Consider the following 23,320-nt stretch of genomic DNA (forward strand, 5'->3'; position numbering starts at 1 on the left):
AGAATGTTATTTCTGTAACTACAGTTGAGTTCTATCACTTTTTAAAAGATGTCAACTTTACAGCAATGAAGTGACTAAGGGATCTCACCATAGAGACATTACCTGAAATGTGTTCAAACTGAGTTTCTCTGAATTTCTGTGTATCTTTCAGAAACATCCTTTTAAAAGGATATCTGCTTCCTTTGGCTGTGTGGGAGTGTGGGTACCTGCCAAAAACGGGAAGCAGACATGTCATCTGGACTAGCTATTTTCAGTTTGCTTTGCATGGAGCTCTATATGCTGCTTGCCAATAAATCCTGTTTGACAATTCAGGAGAATCTCTAAAAGATGCTCTAAATAGCAAATCTGAATTTACTACATATGGACAATAATACTTATTGTATTAATGTCTCCTCTGTCATACCCCAGTGTGCACATTATGCCGCCTTAAAAATGCTGATACTATTTTAATTAGGCAACGACTATGGGTAAAGTTCCCCTACATAGTAGCCCTCTGCCTCTTAATCCCATGTTATCATACTTGTATTTTAAGATTCTAGATGGGATTTTTGAAAAACTTCCTTTTGGAGGCTTAATTTAAAAACCAGAATACCACCACAGATAGCCACTGTTTCTTCAGAAATTGTATTGAACTTAGAAACGTTTATAAAGCTTCACTTTTTCAGAGCCCAAATGTCACTTGCCCTTCACTCTGGGATAGACCTTGCAATCTCTGATTAGATCTTCCATTATCTTTTTTCCCCCTAACTTGGAGCACCAAGTGTCTATTCATCTAATATTCTTGGTACACAACATCCATGCTCCAAGAAGCTTACAGTCTAAGCAGACAAAGGATGAAAGATGGAATGCAACAAGATGAAAATGCCAAGGTAGTGATGAGCAGCATGCATCTTAGTCCTGCTAGTCTATATTAAGACTTTACTGAGGTGGAGGAAGGGGAGCAGCTGCTGTTGGGGTTAGTTTCCATCAAATTTCTTCACAAAGAGAAAGGATGGAAGGGGAGACAGGGTCATGGTAAGGTTTCCAGGCAGAGATCCACCTGTGAGAAGACTGACCACTTGTGTCAATCTATTGCTTCCTTGGGAACACCCTAGTCAAACCAGAGTGGAACTGAAAAGGGATGAGAACAGGCTGGACATAAGTTCTTCATAGCTTTGAAAGCAAGGACAAAGGGTGACATGCTGATCCCATGGAAGTCAGTGGCAAAACTCGCAGTGACTTCAGTGGGATCAGGATTTCAACCCTAGAATTGAAAACTGATTCAGAAGATGGAATGAAGGTCACAAAAACACTCACTCAAATTTGGCCTGGCTGCTGGGATGGCAGCAGCCCAAATTTGAGTGAGTGGTGGTGCATTTGCAGCCTAGCACGCAGGGTTGCAACGCTGCTTAGATTTGGCTTGTGGCTTGTTGCAATGCCACCCTGGTGATGGTGAGAGCAGCGTGAGGTGGGGATCCTGTGAAAGTGCACCAAGTGTACAGTGGTTAATCTGGGCCTGGGGAAGCCAGAAAGAGAGGATTTAAGGAGGGATTGAAAATGACTGGAGCAGCAGGCAAGGCATCTAATTTGTAAGTGAGGCAGTTTGGCTAATATCGGTCTGAAAGGTCAAAAAAAGGCCAGATACATTTTTAAAAATGTACTGGACAGCTTCTATATCTCTTGGTTTTAAGCAAGAGGCAGAACTACTGAATTATCTGAGAAGCTGCTCTTTCTGATCCAACAGATATGGATGATCTTTGAAAGCCCATGAACCTGACTGATTTCCAGAGCAAAGATGAGCCATTAAGTTTGTCTGGAGGATGAAGGTTGCCGATGGAGATCTGCTCCATCATGCCAAGTTCTGCAAGGTCCCTTGCACTAGTGGTGTAAGTTAGAGCAGCTAAATAGATGCCCTGGATCAGGGATATTGAGTATGCAAAATGAAGAGCTCATACTGGAGGATATAAGCCAATACCTTATTTACTAAAATGTATAGTTAGGGCTGACAAGTGATTAAAAAATGAACTGCATTTCATTGCCTGTTAAACAATAACAGAATAGCATTTTAAATATTTTCGATGTTTTCTACTTTTTCAAATATTGATTTCAGTTACAACATAGAATACAAAGTGTTCAGTGACCACTTTATATTTTTGATTACAAGTATTTGTGCTGTAAAAAACAAAAGGAATAGTATTTCAATTCACCAAATAAAAGTACTGTAGTGCAATTCCTTTATAATGGAAATTGAACTTACATATGTAGAATTATGTACAAAAAACTGTTTTTTGTTTTTGAATGTAATGTAAAACTTTAGTACCTGCAAGTCCACTCAGTCATACTTTTTGTTCAGCCAGTCGCTCAGACAAACAAATTTGTTTACATTTGCAGGAGATAATGCTGCCCACTTCTTGTTTACGATGTCACCTGAAAGTGAGAACAGGCATTTGCATGGCACTGTTGGAGCCAGCATAAGTTAGGGTTCTCATCACTACAACTGGAAACTCCAGATTCAGGATCCCATATGTACAATTCTTTTCCTTTGTTGATTAGCATACATCAATAGGATGGGCACCTACATATAAAGAAAACGAGACTCCCTAAGCTTGAGGCTTGTAGTAATTTCAGTAAAACATCTGTTTTTAGTTTTAAACATCTCTCTGAAGGATATTTGAGTTTCCTGCCATTCAATTACTGGATTTAGTTCTTTTAATAAATTTGCTGTCTGGGATTTCTCATCTGAGTCTCTAGGGAGTGGGTTTTTACTTTGCTTATCATATTTTATTCCATCTGTTACTTTATGTAATAATTTATTTTCAGGTTTTGGTCTCACTCACACCATAATGTATTAGGAGTTTGAAGGACTGGTACACAATATCTGAGATTTTTCTTTTAATTATCTTTCCATATCTTCCATTCTCCATTTCTTTTCACTTAGTTATGCAGAAAATGGAGTTGGTGTATATTCAATACTTGGACACTAACTGAATAAATCCGCTATACCCAAACTGCTAAAAGTGTGCCCAAATGGTTGGAAATGCAATGTAGGTCATTATTTCTGTTTCTAATAGTATTGATTGTATATTACATTAATATTTCACAGTAACTCAAACGTTTGCACATCTCTTGGCTACTAAAACTTGAAAAGACTTCTAGAGTGCTGTGGAAGATGGCAGGGGGCCTGATTTCTCAGAAAAGCATTCAGATAAAAGTTAAGGACTAGACTGAGCCCATCAACTCAGTCCTATGTAAAGAGGAGGTGCAGATATGCACAAGAGTTGTACCTGGACTATACCTCTCCTTTGGATAAGATGAAAGAAGTTCTTGTACCAAGGAGTTAACATGCAACTCTTCTGAAATACACTAGAACCTCACTGACTGGGAGACCTATTGCAGATGCCTGAAATTTGTGAACTAGACCCTAATTCTGCAATGGCTCCTTGACTCTCATGTAGCGTCCCATGCAGAGCTCCACCTAAGTTAATGGCTGGACTTCTACTTCCCCCTGGAAGACCCATTGAATCAATTGGATTCAATGCAGGCAGAAAGGTCCAATTTGTAAATCCATTACAGGACTGGAGCTGTAGGGCCCCAATTCTGCAAGAAACTGTGCTAGCACCTGCATGGTGTCTCACAGATTTCAATGGGATTTCACATGGATGTAGGTATCCTCTTATGTTCTGATTTTTGCAGGATCAATCCTGTGTGAGCAGTGCCCAAATAACTTTTAACAATCTGGGCCTAAATTTACACTACAAGAGAAGGAATGGCAAGTAGTCATGATATGCAGTTTGGTTTTAATTCCTTCTAACCATATAGAGGGAAGTGTTGGATGGTATTTGCAGAAATAATGAATTCATGGAAATGAGACCATCACTGTAGTTGTGTATTTAATCTCTGGGAAAAGCTGCTAGTAGTTGGATTATCAAGGATACCAAAAATAAATACAGATCAATAAAGATCTGCCCTATTTAAAAGCAACATAAAATTTTTCTGATTTGTATAAAGTCTGGTTAATTCATTGTGTGAGAGGCAGGCAATTCCTTTCAGTTGTTCCTCTTTCCAATCATTGTTTTAATGTTTCATACCAAATGACACATCAGGGAGAAGGATTGTCAGGAAACTTCCAAAATAGGCATCAGAGTAATTAGTGTAAAAGATTCACTGGAATACTGTGGCTCATGTTGAATATCACTCTCCATTCTGCCCTCAGTTAGACTCATAGACTTTAAGGTCAGAAGGGACCATTATGATCATCTAGTCTGACCTCCTGCACAATGCAGGCCATACAATCTCACCCATCCACTTCTATAACATACCCCTAACCTATGTCTGAGTTATTGAAGTCCTCAAATTGTGGTTATACACATGCAACCTCATTACAGCCAATGATGGGTCTACACTACAAAATGTTAACTTTGCTGGCAGATAAGAAAGTAATGGTTTAATCTCTGATCATTCAAAGCTAAACTCCTTTTGTCCTGGTTTATGCTGACTGCTAAGATTCACTCTCTAATACCCTTACTCCAGGGGTGGGGGTGTAGCACCTTACTGCACCAGTAGTCCTATAGATTTCGATAGGACTCTTTGTACTGTAAGATGCTATTCAACTGAAGTAAGGGGATCGGTAATTGGTCCTGAACCGCGTGCAGCATTGTCAGTTGACATTATTAGCAACTGTTCAAATATTGTAACATTTCATAGCATAGATAAGGGCAATGGCTATAGTGGAGTTGCATGGGTGTAAATGAGGGCAGAATTTGGTTTTTTGTATTGACTATTGCATGCCAATGGCCATATATTTTCCCCAAGAAGTCTTCTCTACCCTATTTTACTCCCTATCCCAACCCTAATTTGGAAGCCTGAAGAGCTCTGTGAAGGACTGTACTGCTCCTTAAGGGACAACCTGGAGTCTATAGCTGGGACAGCCTGGGGTATAATCAAGGAGACCCTGCCCCCATCCTACAGCTGGGATATAGAAAGAGGAAGAAGAAGAAGAAACTGATCAAAAGAATGAGTGGAAGCTCTGCAGGCTGAAGTGGATGGTTTCCTCTGACTCTAGGAGACCAGCCCAGCCCAGCTAGAGACTTTGTGAATTAAAGTTTGGGAGCTTAATCAGGGCCCTGAGGTGAGACTGTGTATTGTAATTGCGCCTGTCCCTGAAACCCTATTAAAAGGGAACATGCTATTTGTTAGTGTGTTGGCATCTCCTTACCCTGGGCTGTTGATGCGAACCTACTGCTGCCCCCACTGGAGGATGTTAAGGTGGGATGCATCCATATTGCCACAATGAACCACAAGGGAGCATGTAGGGACTAACCATACCTTTACAACCCCAAAGGTGAAGACAAGCCAGCTAATGAAGTTGCATAGATGTACATGGAGGCAAAACCTGGCCCTCAAACATTTAGAGGAAAGGTAACTCTATGGAAAGTTAAGACTAATACTGTCCTTGACTCAGTTGGAAGGGGAAAAAATCCTCAACAGTTTGGCACAGAATGGGATTTTCAACTGTCTCTTCTGAATTTTCTGGCTTTTGTAAGTTATTTAAACATTTAAATATCAAAGTATCTACTGCCTAGAATGTTTTAGTGAAAGATAAACCTTCCTTGTGAAAATACTACTTTACTTAAATAATGCCTAATTATACAGCTTTTATAATTGTATAACTTGCATGATACACTGAATCTCATTCAGAGTGGAGTGAAGACCTCCCTGAACTAATTGTAGTCAACCAGGTAACTGCATAACCAGTGGGGATAAGTGAAATAGTTGAGATAAGATATGAACCACCTTTAACAAAACATTGAAATTAAATGAATATTAACAAAAGCGACTCTGGAGTTTCAGTTGTTTTGCTATTTCTGGTTGCCCAGATGTACACAGGGCCGGCTCTACATATTCGGCCGCCCCAAGCAGTCATGTGCGGGAGACGCCCCGGAGCCCCGGGAGCAGCAGACCTCCCGCTGGCTTGACTGGTGAGGGTCCGCTAGTCGCGTGGCTCGGCTGGACCTCCCGCAGCTGTGGACGGTTGGCGGGGCTGGTCCGGCGGCTCCGGTTGAGCTGCCGCAGTCATGCCTGCGGGAGGTCCAGCCGAGCCACGCAACCAGCGAACCGTCCGCAGTCATGCCTGCGGCAGGTCCGGTGGTCCCGGGGCTTCGGTGGACCTCCCGCAGGCATGACTGCGGCAGGTCCGCCGGCCCAATCTGCCGCCCCTGACGACAACTGCCGCCCCACGCGCGTGCTTGTTGCGCTGGGGTCTGGAGCCAGCTCTGGATGTACATATCTTCTCTCTTGGGGGGGCAATCCTGGAAGTGCTTGTGGCGGCCCTAAACTCTGAAAGCCAAAATCACCGCTTCCTGATCCTAGGACTGGAAGTAGGCAGAACAAGGTATAAAGGTGGCAAAAACTCACCTTCCATTTTGCTCCCTGGCTCATCCTCTGGTTCTGGGCCAAGCACAACTGATCTGGTTTGGAGAAACCAATCTGGCATTTCTTAATTTAATTCCTTGTTTTAGGTCCCCTAAATTTCATTTTCTAGTAAGTTTTGGCAATACACAGGGGTTTTTTAATTTGCAGAGCATGTAACAATGCAAAATTCACGTGTGTGTGTATAATATGAACTAAGATAAATATAAAAACTTGATTTGTTCCCTGGTCTCTTAAATCAGCAGGATTAAACAAAGCAATAAGGCCATTTTCATTTAGAAAGATTAGTGTTAAGTTGTCAGTCTCTCATTCATATAGCACAGAAACTTAGCAACATGTGACATGAACAGTCCCATTGACTTTGAGTTGACTAGTTACATGAATAAGAATGACCAGATCCAAACACAGATGTATAATAGTGAAGATTATCTACACTTATCAATAATGGATGAAGAAACGTATCGAATGGGGGAAAATTCAATGTTTGTTTTTGAGTTGTATAAATTGGGAGGATGGGGGGGGCTTCTCTCCTCTCAATCTGGGCTGGTTGCATCATTCTTGTAAAACTATAACTCAAAATCATTAGGAGGCCCATGGAACTCAACCTGTGATGTACATAGCTATATAATGGATATGATTATTTTTTATTTGAAAAATCAAAGCCCCGTCTGAGACTTTCAGCTCAGGTGTTGTCATCTGGTGTAAGGCATGTCTAATTTGGTTCAGCATGAGAAATTATTCAGTAGGCAACCAGACACTGACATTTTGCTCTAAGGGTGTTAGAAAATAAGCTTTTGTTGCTGAAATTAATCACTACATTATAGTCGCTTACTTATTGATCATTTTAAAAAAAAACCTGAGGTAGATGAAATTATGAACTAATCAGTCTTAAACTTTTGTTTGAAGTACCAGAAATTCCCAAATCAGGGAGAATCTCTTCCTTCTACTGTTGTATCAAGCAGGCAAGGTACTAACAAGCTTCACCAGGACTTTATTTTACAGTGGAAACCTCTACCAAGCTGCTGCTGCACACTCTGTAACTCACTCAGCTTCCTCCCCGTTTCCTGTCATTTCAGACTCCCAACAGCCAGTGCTCCCAGTTCTAATAACTACAAGCACATCTAAACACCACATCTACACACATGCATAAAATAACTGAAGCAATTTGTTTTCACTTGCTTTCAGATTCTTTCTTGCTGAAGCATTTTACTTTTGTGGCTGAGTTAGTCTAACCCAGCTGGAACATGGGGTTAATTAAAATGCTGGCAAAAGCTTAAATGTACTGCAGTTGGTGTGACACATTTAAAATAAAATGCAAGTTTTTATTCATTTTTTTCTCAATCTGCAACAGACCTTATAAAAAACTACCATAGTACTACAATTCACAGAATTCAGCTGAGTTTCAACGCATGTCTATAATTGACTCCTGGATTGATCTTCATATAATTATTCACAAACATCAATATCTGGCACATTAACAATGGTGGTAGCATCATACCTAGTTTAGAGCTTCCTTGAAACAGACAAACTTAATTAAATTCCCCCAATGCACAAATATCACAGACATATCATAGTGATGAATATGTCTCACAGCTTGTTAAATATTGAGTTCTTGCCTCCTTTCATCTTTCTTCACAAGACTCCTGAGAAACAAACTCAGTTTGAAAAAAAGATGAGTCAAATGGCTCTGCCAAAATATACATCAATTTAAGCAAAAAAATTGTTTGAACAGGAACGTTCCTGTTCTCACTACTACTCATTATAGAACAGCTAATGTTTTAAAATTAATTAGATGGAAACAGTTTTTCCCAGCTTGGATCAGGATGTACAAGCATGCTTTCTTTCCATATCAGGCATTTTATTATTTAACTGCATTACTATAGCACATAGGCGCCTTAATCCTGGAGCCCACTCTGCAATCTTGTACAGATACAGAACAGAAACAGCTTACAATCTAAGACTAAGAAAGAGGTGGACAAGGGAATACAAAAACAATGAGACAATATTGGTCGGTGAGATAGGTCACTGGTGTGCTGAGAACAGAGCCTAACAATTGTGTGTGTGTGTGTGGGGGGGCATCGCTGTAAAGAGTTTAGGGAGAGATTTGAAGGAGGATAGTGGGAGGCACTCACTCTAAACATTCATATGTGTGGAGTAGTATAGGAGAAAGTACAAAGGTGCTTGTTTGAAAATGTAATGAGGTAGGCAATGGAGGCTGGTATTATAGGCTGATGGGAGTCACTAATTCAGTACTGAATGAAAGATGACAGGTAGGGTGGGGATACACGAGACTTCGTTTTCAGGAATCATAAGCTGATTGGAGGAGGATTCAGTGAAGGTGGGCAAAAGGGGGCTGTCCCGTCAAAGTGAAGGTGGTCTAGGAAAATGGTCTCTAGATCCTGTCCTTTATGGAATAAAGTTGATGTAGTTTTTTGCAATGAGGTACTGTGGAAGGACTCTTGCAGGACAGTGATTCTGCAATCCTTTTCGCCTTTCCAGTTTAAACAGACTCTCTCCCATAGTGTAGCTACTTGTAGCCCCCCCTTTCCCCCCCCCCACTGAATGGACAGCTGTATATCAAGTCAACACCTTTTTTCAGGTACTTTATTTTGCTAACTCTTTGAAATGTAAATACAATGTTAAACGAGAAATCTGCTCCACTCATTCAAGTTCTTATTTGTGAGAAGATGGTATAGATGTAAAATATTGAATAAAAATGAGTCATTAATCACGTCACCAGGCCTTTATCACAAGTAAAGACCACAGAATCTTTGAGATAAATACTAAGCATTACAAAGAGAATGTTTACAGCATTTCCTAGAGATCAATGTTTCCACTCGGGTATTTTAAGAAAAGCCAGTATTCATTATACCAGTTTACAATCATTATATACTTCATCAGAAGCATATTATGCTTCATCAATCACCTTTTATTAATCTGGAGAAAGAGAAATGTTATCATAGTGATATATTTATCTTGGTATAAGTGATGAAATTTCAGCACAAAGTGTCAATTGTTTTATCTGGGACTTGAGCAGGCTTGGTAATATCAGAAAAAACATACAACCATTCCCATGAGCCTGGGTATTCACCCCCAGTTTCTAAATACATGATGTCACTCACTTCCTACCCAATGATGCAATGCTACCATCATTCTAGTTCTGCAAAAAGTATTAGATGAAGTGCAGAAAAACATTTGAAGTAATATAGTACACTAGGTGCTGTCATGTCAGAGCTGCTATAATGTGAGGAATATAAAGTAATGTGATTTTTTTAAAATGGATCTTATTTAAAGTTTCCACTTCATCCAGAAAAGAATAAACTCCATGCTTGTATCTTTTCTTTTTTCTTAAATGAACTAGGGATCTTTTTGTTATGCATATCTGCACCACTTCCAGAGGAATCTGGAATTATATGAATTACTCTTTATCAATGAATCAGAACAGATAGTGAAATTCTGGTCCCATTGAAAATGCCTAAACTCCTATGGACTTCAATGAGCACCAAATATCACTCATAATATGCTAAGGGAACTTCCTATTGTATTAGCTGGTCTTCAGATCAATGACATTCTGGACCATTCTTTCCCCGCCACCCCCAAGCTGAGCACCAACATGTCCCATTGAACTCGGAGAGGTGCTCAGAAAAATCAGGCTGTTTTTCTACTGACTGTCCAAATGATGCAACACGAACACATTTTTACTCCCTTTTTCCCTTAGAACAATTTGCATTCTACAGTATAACTGCTTGAAATGAAATAAAGGCTGGATGTCAATCAGAAAGTCCAACAGGAAAGGTGTGATGCTAAAGTTGTGGGATTTTTTTTTAAATAGATTGTTAGTCTGTGTCTACTGAGATTCTAATGGTCTATATAATAGCAGTTCTGCATCGAGGAGTTTTTATTACGATTATTCATAGCCAAATATTGTTCACGTTGCTTACGCAAGTAGTTCCACTGTCTGCAGAATTTGACCCACTGTGCATTTTATCACTTGTGCAAACATAAGGCACTATGTTTTTCCTTAAATGTTTTTATGATGATTACAGTGCCCATAAAAGGAGCTATACTGATACCCTAGCAGACTGAAATTCTCTATCCACAATGTGTAGCAGAAGCAGCGGTGTGAAATCTCACATTATCAAGGAAGGGGAAGAGCATATTTGGATACAGATTGGCTAACACATTGAGGAGGGCTTTAAATGAAGTTCAACAGGGGCAGGTGACAAAAGCCCACAGATCCAAAGAAGGGTCTGAATCTGGGGGGATCATGGGCCACTATAGCAGGGATAAGGGAGAGACAAGGGAAGATGGGGTGGGGGATCAAATCCAGTATCTTAGATGTCTGTATACTAACTTGAGAAGTAGGAGGAATAAGCAGGAAGAACTTGAAATGCTAGTGAATAAACACAACTCTGATAGTTTGCATCACAGAGACTTGATGGGATAATACGCATGACTGGAATATTGGTATAGAAGTGTACAGGTTGCTCAGGAACATCAGACAGGGGAAAAAGTGTATCCACTTGGACTGAGGTTGAAATGGAAATAGGAGATATGCTTGTTGAAAGTCTCTGGGTAAGGATAAAAGGGTAAAAACAAGGGTGATGTCATGGTATGGGTCAACTACAGACCACCTAACCGGGAAGAAGAGATGGATGAGGCTATTTTTAAACTAACAAAATCATCCAAAATGCAGGACTTGGTGGTGATGGGAGACTTCAACTACCTAGACATCTGTTGGAAAAATAATACTGGAGGGCACACATTATCCAACAAGTTCTTGGAATGTACTGGAGACAAACTTTTTGGTTTGGTTTTGTTTTCCCCAGAAGGTGGAGAAAGTTACTAAGGGAGAGGCTTTCTAGATTTGTTTTTGACAAATAGGGAGGAACTGGTTGAGAATTTGAAAGTGGAAGGCAGCTTAGGTGACCATGATCATGAAATGATAGCGTTCATGATTCTAAAAAATGGTAGGAAGGAAAACAGCACAAAAAGACAATGGATTTCAAGAAGGTAGATGGTTGACAAACTCAGGGAGTTGGTAGGTAAGTTCCCAGGGGAACCAAGTCTAAGGGGGGAAACAGTTCAAGAGAGTTTGCTCTTGTGCCTTTAATAATGTCTCTTTGAAAAACTGCCAACTATCCCACTGCATAGGAAAGATAGGTAGTGTGGCAAGAGATCACACTGGCTTAACCAGGAGATTGTAGTTTGACCTAGAGTTCTAAAAAAAAAAAAAGTGGAAACTTTGAGTTTCAGATCTTTAGCAAAGGATGAATATAAACAAAACACCAGCATATAGGGGAAAAAAACTAGAAAGGCCAAGGTACAAAACGAGATTCAACTAGCTAGAGTCATAAAGGGGAACAAGAAAACGTTCTAGAAAATATATTAGAAGCAAGAGGAAGACCAAGGACAGGGTAGGCCTGTTACTCAATGGGGTAGAGGGGGAAACAAGATAAAAATGTAGAAATGGCAGAAGTGCTAAATTACATTTTGTTTGATGAAAACAAAGAGGTTGGTAGCAATTGGACATCTAACATAATGAATGCCAGTGAAAATAAGGTAGGATAAGAGGCTAAAATAGAGAAAGAATACACCAAAATTACTTTGTCAGGTTAGATGTGGGCCTGGGAAGAAGGAAGATTGAGAAAACATCTTGAACAAAGCCTGTTCTTTGCTGGAGTAGTTCTAGATTTTTAGATGTGTGGTTTCACTCTGATTTGCTTGTAACCATCTCTGTGCCTATTTCTTTTACTTGGCTTCTCTTAATCTGTCCAATTTATAAACTTGTTTTTACTCTTAATATAAACCAGCTCAGTATGGTGTTTAAATGGAAGGATGTATTTACTCCATTTATGTTAATAAAATTGTCTTTAGTAGAACAAACAGGAGAGGGCTGGATGTCCCAGAGCACATAGTTTTAGGGAAAATTCAGAACGGAATGTGTGTTGGAGTTGTCCTGCAAGGCTGGTAGAGATGAGGGAATGTGATTGATGTGTTGCTGACAGGCTGCTGAAGTCAGAGTTGCTGGACTGCAGCAGCTGTACACAGACACTCAGGGTATGTATGCTGTATGCTTGTTGCTGGCTGACTGTTCCAGGCAGGGGGTTACAGTAGCAAAGCACCTGAGGAACCTGGGGTTACAGGGCAGGTGGTGACTCAACCCTTCACTGCTCTGGGTTATACCCTGAACCCTGTCACAGGGTTCAGTTCTCTTTTACTTATGAACATAGATATTACCCCTTTAGCTGATCTCCCTTAACTTTCCTGAATGTCCCTATGTAGACATTCCTAAGAAATGGAGTCTCAGAAACCAGCAAGATGAGTGGGGAGCTGCTTAGGTTAGTCAGGAGTGAAATGCTGAGTAGAAGGTTGGGGAGAAGGAATGGATTAGGCACTTAAGTGACTGACATGGTGCACTTGACTGATAGACCAGAGATAGATGCTTCCCTCCACTTGGAATCCTCAGGCATGAACCTGCTTTTGGAGTTAAGCACATAGGCAGCTGTCTAGACTTGGCCTATGCCCTAACAGCCAACACCATCTCTCTATCTTCTGCTCAAGCACCCTAGGTTTCCATGTGGCCCCTGGTTACTTTCTATGCAGGTGCTGTGCCGCCCATCCAACTATCTCTGGTGGGTGGTTAAGCACTGGAATAAATTGCTTAGGGAGGTTGTGGAATCTCCATCATTGGAGATTTTTAAGAGCAGGTGAGACAAACACCTGTCAGGAATGGTCTAGATAATACTTAGTCCAGTCCTCTGCGCTCATGGAAGGACTAGGTGACCTCTCGAGAGCCCTTCCAGTCTATGATTCTACTGTACCCCTTTCAGAAAACTGATTTGTCTTGTGTACCCCAAGTTTCACTGTGCTTAAAACCTACTTGATTACAAAATCAGACATAAAAATACAAAAGTATCTCAGCACGTTACTACTGAAATTGCTTATGTTCTCATTTTTAACCATATAATAAAATGATTGGAATATAAATATTGTACTTACATGTATGGTCTATAGAGTATTTTAAACAAGACATTTTCTGTATGAAATTTTGGCATGTACTGATTTCACTAGCTTTTTATGTAGCCTGTTGTAAAACTAGACAAATATCTAGATATATTCCAGGAATACATGTATCCTGGTTGAGAATCGCTGCTCTAGTCTATTCGAAGATTAGTGTGGGGTTGTTATTAAACTGCACAGAAGGTAGTTTCGTTCATATATGAATAAAAAATGGAGACTATTGATTTAGTAGAAACTATAAAGCTAAAAATAGGAAACACTTTGATTCTGGGCCTGACAGGATGTCAGATTTTTTTCCTTTCGTACCTACATACTATATTTCATTTTTAAATGACTGAACCCTTTCATGAATGTTTCAACGAAGAATTGATGTGTTTTTTTTGTCTTGTTGTGTTTTTGGCTCACAATGACTTAATCAAAGGTTTTATTAGGTACAAAAAAGCAATTGACAGCTGTATACACGCTTCCCATTTGGCACAACAGGGAGGAGATTATGCCAAACTGATGATTTGATGACAGACTGCGCAGAAGAAGTGGGTTATATGCATGTCTTTTCACTAAAAGAAAAGTGATCACTCTCTATAGCAAGCTGTCTGGCTGAACACTTCAGAAGCTTTTGCATTTTGGTTTGATTGATCGGAGGGGATAGTGAGGTGGAACTGCTGCTTTAAAGTACTTTGTAATTAAGTAAAGTGCCAACTTGGTTATGCAGACCTGTGGAAGAGCTGAAACAATTTTAATAAGCATTCCCCCCAGAAATAAGGAACATAAAACTAAATGCAGGAAATGATTGGAATATAGAAGAATAATATTCAATAAAAATAATCAGTCTTCACTGGGAAATGTGTTCTGGTGTGGTGACATCTTGCATGGATGTGCTCTAACTATAGTCTGAGCTGAGACTTCTAATATGTTCAGAAAGCTGTCCTGGGAAAAAAGGTCATGTTTATGTACAGAGAGATGAAGTAGAGATCAACTTATTTCTGTTTCATTCAGGACAATGTTTAGTTTTAGTCTATTCCTCTGTGCAAGCTGTAGTTGTTGGTAAAATGCAGTAGACTACAGACAGGTGGAAAGAAGGCTTTTCTGTAGCTATTTTTGGGAGCGTTTTTATTCTATAATTGTGTTATAACAAGTGTGATATTTGAATATTTTGTGGCATCTTTGAAACTCCCAGATAAAGTACTTTACATTTATTATATCTTACAATGCCCCTGAGAAGTTGGCAAATATCATACCAATGTTACTGTCTGACAGAAATTAGGTACTTGCTCATGTTCAAAGAGCAAGCCCACGTCAGATCCAGGAATTAGAGCCCAAGAGTCCTGACTCTCTTAAGAGCTAATCCTACAAAACACTGTATATCCCATCAGACAGTAAGTGGATACAGATGCTCTAAGCTAGCACAAACAATGTGGCCCATAAGCATGTGACTTCTGTTGGGGGAACAATGAGATCCTTATTTTTCTCTGATTATCAGCAAGCCAGCAGAGGGCAGCTAACTTTTTTTGCCAAGCACCTTTTCATAGAATATTAGGGTTGGATGGGATCTCAGGAGGTCATCTAGTCCAACCCCCTGCTCAAAGCAGGACCAATCCCAGACAGATTTTTGCCCAAGATCTCTATTATGGCCCCCTCAAGGATTGAACTCTCAACTCCTGGGTTTAGTAGGCCAATGCTCAGACCACTGAGCTATCCCTGGCTCCAGTGAAGTCTAATAGGAGTCTTGCCATTGACTTCAAGGCCAGAAGTTCACCCAGTGAATTAAATAAATAGCCATAAGTCACTGAGTAGTTTGAATCAAACATTTTCTAGTTCAAATATCAGAATTTGGATGAAGACTTAATGCTCTTTTTGATTGTTGGAGGAAACACAGTATATGCTGACATTACCACTGTGAAATGTGAGGCCTTAATGAGCCAATAACAAGAGTTTTAGTGCCTTGATATTGATATTGCATTCTCCCAGGATACCAGTTTAGTAGGAGATTAAAATAAAAAGTCTTAGGAAAATAGGGATAGATAAGATTTCTGAATCACTCACAGCAAGTTCTTGAGGCATAGCGGCAAAACTAAATTAAATGCCCTAGATTGCTTCATAACACTAGCGCACACAGACTATTCTAAACTCTGGAAATAGTAATATGGAACACAGGATGATAATGGTTATGGGCTAAACTCACAAGTATATCATCTTGTATAAGATTTAAGTAAACATAATCAGAATGTAGAGAATATCTAATTAGTGGGAACTTGAATTCTACTTTTAGATGTACACAAAGAATATGTCTGGGGCCAGGAGAGAAGTAATGTGGAGCAAAGTCTTTCCTTTTCCTTCTAATGAAATTACAAGAACAGATCTTTTATTTACACCAGAGGGGTAGAGCCAGAATTTTCAAATTTGGGTGTGAGAAGCAAAGCACTTAAAATCCATATTTAGGCACTCATAGTGGCCTGATTTTTCAGAGGTAATCAAGTGTAGTTACAAAAAAGGCAAGCAGGATATTGGGGATTGGGAGGGAGCCTGGGCAAACTCCTGACTGGCTTTTATTTGAAAACTGTATAGAGAGAATGAATGAACATCAGAGATCAAAATGAGGAAACAGTTGATTTACCACAACTTTATATGCTTTGATTATGCCCCAAACCAGAATAAATGAAAACTGCCACAATATTTGAGGATGTTTCTTCAATAAATTACAGACCTCACAAGAGGTTATAAATGACAGAAGTAAAGAATGTCATATAGTTTCCAACTGGGAAAACCATCAGAGATGAATGATCTCTCTGAGCAGTTCATGCTAAAAGCTAGATGGCCTGTTTCAGAGGTAGGAACTGAACTGGTTCAATGGTGTGTAGCTATAAGTGATTTTTTTTTTTTTTGCCCAATCAGGAAAGGCCATACTTGTCTATGACCTCCAGGATAGTGGTAGAAGTAATAACTAAGAGTTAAAGAGGAAAACTTTGTTCTGACAACTGAGATGCCTCTCAGGGAGAACAATCTACATAATACCATTCAGATTGTATAAATTATGTGGGCAGGAGGAAAAAATGAGAAACTAATGGTTGCCGCTTATGATGCCCAAAATGCTATTTAATGCCACTGATGGTAGAATGACTTAGGACAAAGATTATCAGATAAAACTGCTATTCTATATGATAAACATGATAGGTATGTCAAACTCTGTATTTTAACAGCTATTGAGCTATTAATAGTTATTAAGTTATTAATAGCTGTTGAGTTATTTCAAAAATGAAAATTAAATTAGGGTTCTCTTTGTCATCCCTATAAAGACATTTATGACAGGTCTCTGAGGTTGACCTTTGATTTGTGTGTTTGTAGATCTCATTTGTGGTCCTGATTCGTTAAGGTGCTGAATGTCTCTTGAGAGGTGTTGGGTGATCCCAGTTCCCAGCGAACTCAGTGGGAGCTGAAGGTACTTGGCAACTCTCAGGAGATGGTCATTTGGTTGCTGGATCAGTCCACATATCCCTATAGTTTTATCATAACTTGCCTCCCCAGTGATTTATATAAGAGGTTTAGCAATAATTTCTAACTGAGGACCTCCGTTATGAACACCAGAGTTACAAACTAACAGGTCAACCACACACTTCATTTGGAACCGGAAGTATGTAATCAGGCAGCAGGAGAGACCCCTGCCTTCCCCCCCACTCCCCCAAAGCAAACATAGTACTGTGCTAAATGTAAATGACTTTTAAAAAAAAAGGGGGGGGGTGTTAAATTGATACGGTAAGAGAACTGTTTCTATGCTTGTTTAATTTAAATTAAGATGGTTCAAAGTAGCATTTTTCTTCAGTCTTCAGCATAGTAGTTTCAAAGCTGTATTAAGTCAATGTTCAGTTTTAAACTTTGAAAGAACCACCATAACGTTTTGTTCAGAGTTATGAACAACCTCCATTCCCAAGGTGCTCATAACTCTGAGGTTCTACTATATACACTAACATGGCTTGCATGTGCAAATTAACGTTTGCATGGACAACTACAGACTGCATATTCAAGCAAGTGCTTTGCACAAATTTGGGATGTATAAACTAAACAAAGGCCCTCATGGAAGTCAAGCATGATTTCTAAGGTACTAATCACCTGCAACTTCCACCGGTTTTAATTGGATTTGTAGGTGCCTATAGTACTGATATATATATTTTTAAAGTTTTTACCCTGTGTCTGACTGGAGTTTTAGCAATTCATTACATACCTACTTAATTTGGCTTTCATTTAGAAGTTGAGATCAACAATTGAGAGGGGAAGCTGTCTGATGTGAACAAATATCACTGAATATGTTGTTGGCCTTTTCCTTTTCACTGAATCTCTTTAGTAGATCAGGAAGTCCTGAGCTCATGATAGAATATGAAGGTACAGAGTTCACAGCTCATCAGACAGCCACAAATTCCATTTCAGAACTCGATATGGCTGGCTTATGTTTGAATGTTTGTCAGGAAAGGCAGAATGCAGTAGGTTAAATATTTGCAGAATAAATGGCTTGGTGCAGTGCCTCTGCAAGCTGGAATTGCATCTAAAAGGCTGGAAACCTTACTTCTGGTTAGCTAAATGGCAAAAATTTCAAGCCAGACTCTCTCTCTCATACTTCTGAGTAGTACCTGACTCAGTATATTACCTTACAACAGGGATAAGGGTGACAGAATCTCGCTCTTACTTGGCTAAATTAATCCTTAATACAAATCCATTGAGGTCAATGACTGGAGTTAAACCATAATGAATTTGGCCTAATATTTTTAAAGTACATTAACTTTTCAGCAGTCACTGTTAAAACTATCAGCAGCCATGAAGTGTATACAGAACTCCACAGGCACATCCAGAAAACTCTTAAAGAATATTAAGGTTGCAAAGTCAAGCACTCTACAGTTAAGAAATGTCCCTGTTAAGGTTTCCTGTGCAATGTTAATTCTGACCCCTGTGAATATACCTTATTATAGTCTAGTTACATGATCACGTCTCCTGAGAGCACCTCTCACTTGGCTGGGAGAGATGGGAGCCCTGCCCCACCCAGCAGAATAGGCTCCTGGGTCCTTAAAGGGACAATATCCTAGGTGCTCCTGCCCCATTCAATTACTAGTTCCCCAGGATTGCTGCTTCTTTCTTGCTACAAGTCCACTTGCTTGGTCTTTGTTCCAGCTTCTTGGAACAGGGATCTTCTGGCCTCCTCTGTTCTGAAAGGGCCACTACACCCTTTTACACATGTTTAAGTGCTTTAGTGAATAAGGATCTTTTCTTGAACTAAGGCTCTCATGATCTATATCAATTTTACTGAGGCAGAGTTTATCGCTGCCATATGTCTTTTGTGTGTGTAATGAACCAAGTATTGTATATATACAAATTTCTATTGCTACAACGTGTCCATAAAATGATAGTGGCCTCCATCTAACTTCTGGTAACAAACATATATCACTGAACTGTCTCTCTTCTTAGCAATAAGATAGAGGATTGTTTTATAATGAAATCAGTGTAACTTTGGTCAGTCTTCAGTATAATTTAGATTCTAATATTTGTCTATCTTTTTTCTACAAAATAAGACTTACATTATAGCTATTTCTCTTCCCTGTCCCACCTTCTAGAATAGTGAAAATATTACATAAATGCAATTTTTCCACTCAGTATTTGCAGTAGCAACATTAGAATGTCTCTGTGACAGCAGACCTTTGCAGCATCTTATAGGAATAGGCGTTTTGCTACAGAAACACCATTATTGTTATTGATATTAAGCAGGCTAAGTGCCTGGGGGACACCTGAATACCCAATTTAAAATCTACTGTGATATGTGGTGGTAAGATAAACTTGAGGGACTGTCTTGTTGTTCAGATGTTTCATTATAATATGGTTATCTGAACAAAAAGACATTGCTTGATTGCTCCTGTAGTAAATCTCAAATCAAATTTGGCAAAAACCCCACACACTAATTAGCACATAAATATCACTCAGCACCATATTGATAATAAAATAGGCTATAATTACCACCGAGCGTCAGTTCTGTATGCATAGGCTATGAATTAGGAGCCTGATCCTGCAACGTCCTGTGTATATCCTGGAAGATGTTAACTAACATAACCCCTAGTGATTTCAGTAGGAATTCAAGTGCCTGAGGAAGTGTTCTGCAACTGACAGGTTTGGATCCTCAGGGTATAGATACGCTGAAGTTAGATACCTATGGCTGGTCTGTGTCAGCTGACTCAGGTTCCCGGGGCTCGGACTAAGGGGCTGTTTAATTGTGCTGTAGATGTTTGGGCTCCAGCTGGAAACCAGCCCAAACCGACAGACTCCCCAGGGTCCTAGAGCCTGGGCTCCACTCCAAAATGAGCCTGATTCAGCTGGCACAGGCCAGCCATAAGTGTCGAATGGCAATGTAGACATATCCTAACTGTACAAGATTCCCTTCCACTCCTATGGAGTCTCTCTTCTGTCTTGGCAAACATTTCATCAGTCTGTGAAATCTGTAGCTAACTTGCAAAAGCAAGGCAATTAATTGTTAACATAGAAAACCTGTGAATTACCTTTTTATCATCTTGGAGAAGGAGGCATTCTGCATCTGCTGTCCATTTTCCCTTTCACACCCTTATCCTAAAAGGCCTTGTGCCAGGCCTGACTAGCCATCTGACTAAAGCAAGAAAGGACTGATTATAATGGGGTGTGTAACATTTAGGGTGAGAAATTACTATTTGTAACCAGTTTCTTTAGTGAATTAAGCTTAGGTTGAATGTTTGTTTTGCTCAGTAAACTGCTTTGTCCTGTTTGCTATCTGGTCATCCTATTATAAGGGATATAAGGGATAGTAAGTGTGAAAAATTGGGACGGGGGTGGGGAGTAATAGGAGCCCATATTTTTTTTTTAAAAGGCCCAAATCATGGGACTGCCCCTATAAAATCAGGACGTCTGGTCACCCTACCTTATACTCACTTAAAATTCATCATTTGTAGTTAATAAACTTGTTTTGTTTTCTAAAACCCAGTTTGTGCAATTCATAACTGGGGGGGGGGGCAAAGAACTGTGCATATCTTCCTCCACTTTGAGGGAGAGGGTGAATTTATGAGCTTATGTTATATAGATCTCTACAGCACAAGACAATATAATTTTGGGTTTGCCTCCCGAAGGAGGTGTGCACTTGAGTGCTGGGCAGTTCCCAAGCTGATCTCAGTTCTGTGTCCATTTGCAGCTGGGTGTGTCCCTACCTGTGTGTGTGCTGGAAAGGGCTTGGACCAGCAGGGGAGAGCCCAGGCTGGTGGAACGGGCAGGTTCAGCAGGACCCCAGCATATCCAGTGGTATCCTAGTAGGGGGATCCAACCCATGACAGTGAGGTCATTGCCAGTTACTAACTTCAGCTAAGAACCAATTTGAGACAGTTCACCCTTATTTCCAGTCTTTAAGCCAGGTAAGATTTACAGCCGCTTTTCTTCCCAAGGCCTTTTCTCCCTTCCTTCTTGCTATCCAACACTTTTCCCATTGCATCTGGGTTCACATAGGCTTTAACATTGGTGTGGATTTGGGGAGGGCCATGTTGGCTCATTTTAAGACAGATTCTCTTTGCAGATGGTTTAAAATAAAACAGTCACTTCTATTGGTCAGAGGCCTTCTTTTTCAAAACTTCCCCTTATCTCATTAGTTATTCTTTGAGTCACACATCATCCCTACTTTATTTCTTCTGGCCTTATCATTTATTATTTTCAAGGCTTTCCTTCTACTTGCTAGGGACTTTCTTTACAACATGTATGTTTCCTTAACTTAAATTTGGTTAACTTATCCTATACCCCTGTCTGATTTTCTTCCTCCCACCCCTGCTTAATCCTCTGAAACTGTCCCTTTCCCAGTTCTCTCCTCTAACTGTCTTAATTAGAATAAATTCTTTTGGCAGAGTAGTTGTCAATTCTTCTCTAGCTGTCTGTACTGCTAATGCTCCCACTGGGGTACTCTCTTGCCAGCTCAGAGAGATTTGGAGGATCAGGAGAAACAGGGAAGGCAGGGTAGGGTTTGCATATTTTTGTTTCAGTAGCTGCTTCACTTACAGTGGCATGTGCTGCTTGGATTATTTCCCTTTGGAATGTACAGAGGGACCCAGAGTCTGTCGGCTGGCATTCTGGCACATAATTTCTCATCCCAGTTAGAATGATCAATCAAACTAACTAAGCTTCTTTTCATTCAATTTGGCCCTTCATCTGCAGCCAGCGCACATCTGATCTTCTTAACGTGTCTGGTGCATGAATTCACATGGAGAGAATATTAATCAAAGGCCGTGTGAGACTACAAAACTGATCCTCAGAGGCACAACTCCCATGCTGTCAAAGGCCTGGAGGATTGAGCTCTATGCTTGACTTTTGTCCTCATGGCTATGTCCTCCAAAAAAAAAAAATCTAGAAACAAAAATTTGCTTGTTAAGGTGTGCACAAGCCAGACTGTAATCAATCAATCTCTACTACTGTACAGATCACTTAAAAAGCAGGGGCCCAATCCTGAAAACACTTATTCAAGCAAGTAGTGCTTACTCATGTGCATAGTTTCATGGGACTACTTGCATGAATGAACAGCTGTAGTCTGGGCCCCTGAGCTACACCTGATGATGACATTGTGGGGAAAATGTTGTACAGACCACTTCTTCCTGTATTTCTTTTCAGTCTCTGCCTCACATTGTTAAAGTAGCTGCACTCGAGTGGGAGCGGAACATGCTTAGTACTGCACAGGAGGCATTCAGAACCAGACAGGATAAGAACCTCTATGAGGATGCTCAGAAAAAAAGTGTTAGGTTGAAAATGAAGACAACTAGTTTCCACAAGATATGGGCAACAGCTTTGCTTAATAAGATAAGAACCCACCTAACCTTTCACCCATCACTCTCACCTTCTATAAACCTTTATTAGTGTTTAAAAGTCCAGCGAAGGAACCCATCCTCCTTTGCTTCCTCTAACTTCCATCCCAGGAAAGGAGACTTTACAACATGGCCATCATCCACTTGATACTCCAATAGACCCTACCCACCTGGTGGAATGTCAGCTTTGCAGTCTCTGCTTATTCCTCCCAACCCAGGCCCAGACTCAGACTCAAGATCAGGGTGGGTGCTACATGAATATTTATGGGATGTGGGCCTGACACCCTCTTACTTCCCTGTGCTGCCATGTACGAAGGAATCATAATCTGCCCCCCTAAATTAGTAATGCTAATGTTTAGATTTTTTGCATGCAAAAAATGTGTATTTCCTCAAGCCAATCACATTCCTCTGCTGGACCATGACTCTACAGCAGGTGTTCTTCTCTGTGCTTCTAAAGAGATTGCACATAGGAAAAATAGAAGTAATTATGATTCCTTTCACGTCTGAATTGGGATTTCCAGCTGTGAAGAACTAATGCAGAATATGTATCTGCCAACAGCACCAGCCATGGATCTGTCAGCATCCAAGGATTCATTTGAACTTTAGCAGATGGATTCTGTATTAGTATATTATATTACATTACACCTTACTCATAATGAAGTTGGTTTAAAAGGAACACACTCATGACAACTAATAAAATATATTTATTGAACTTATTCAGCCAGCTCTCTTTAATTTTCTTTAACAGAAAATTCATTAAAATTTCTGAGTCAGGGAAGTTAGCTCTAGGACAAGAAGTTTCAATATAGTAGATTAATGAAAAGCATATTCTTCCTATTAGAATACTATTACTCAGAACATGCATATTGTAAACCCATGATTTTTTGCTGTTTTGTACATTATAAAGAACTAGCAGTATCCATGTCAAGTACTAGAACTGTGGGTTATAATATTTGTCCCGATCCTGCTGAGGTGCTGAGCATCTTCAACTCACACTGGATCAAATCCTCAGTCCTTACTCAGGTAAGCTCCAACTGTGTTCACCTTCCAGGGTTTGT

At 40.0% G+C, this 23,320-nt stretch overlaps 1 long non-coding RNA gene across 1 annotated transcript; it reads left to right on the top strand.

The window, feature by feature from the left end:
- The first annotated feature begins 281 nt into the window (after positions 1-281).
- LOC120406937 lies at positions 282-2,498 on the top strand. Its single transcript, XR_005599672.1, has 3 exons — positions 282-869; positions 1,724-1,865; positions 2,371-2,498. It is a non-coding gene; the product is annotated as an uncharacterized LOC120406937 (long non-coding RNA).
- The last annotated feature ends 20,822 nt before the right edge of the window (positions 2,499-23,320 follow it).

Source organism: Mauremys reevesii, linkage group 5 (assembly GCF_016161935.1).
Source record: "Mauremys reevesii isolate NIE-2019 linkage group 5, ASM1616193v1, whole genome shotgun sequence".
NCBI lineage: Eukaryota > Metazoa > Chordata > Testudines > Geoemydidae > Mauremys > Mauremys reevesii.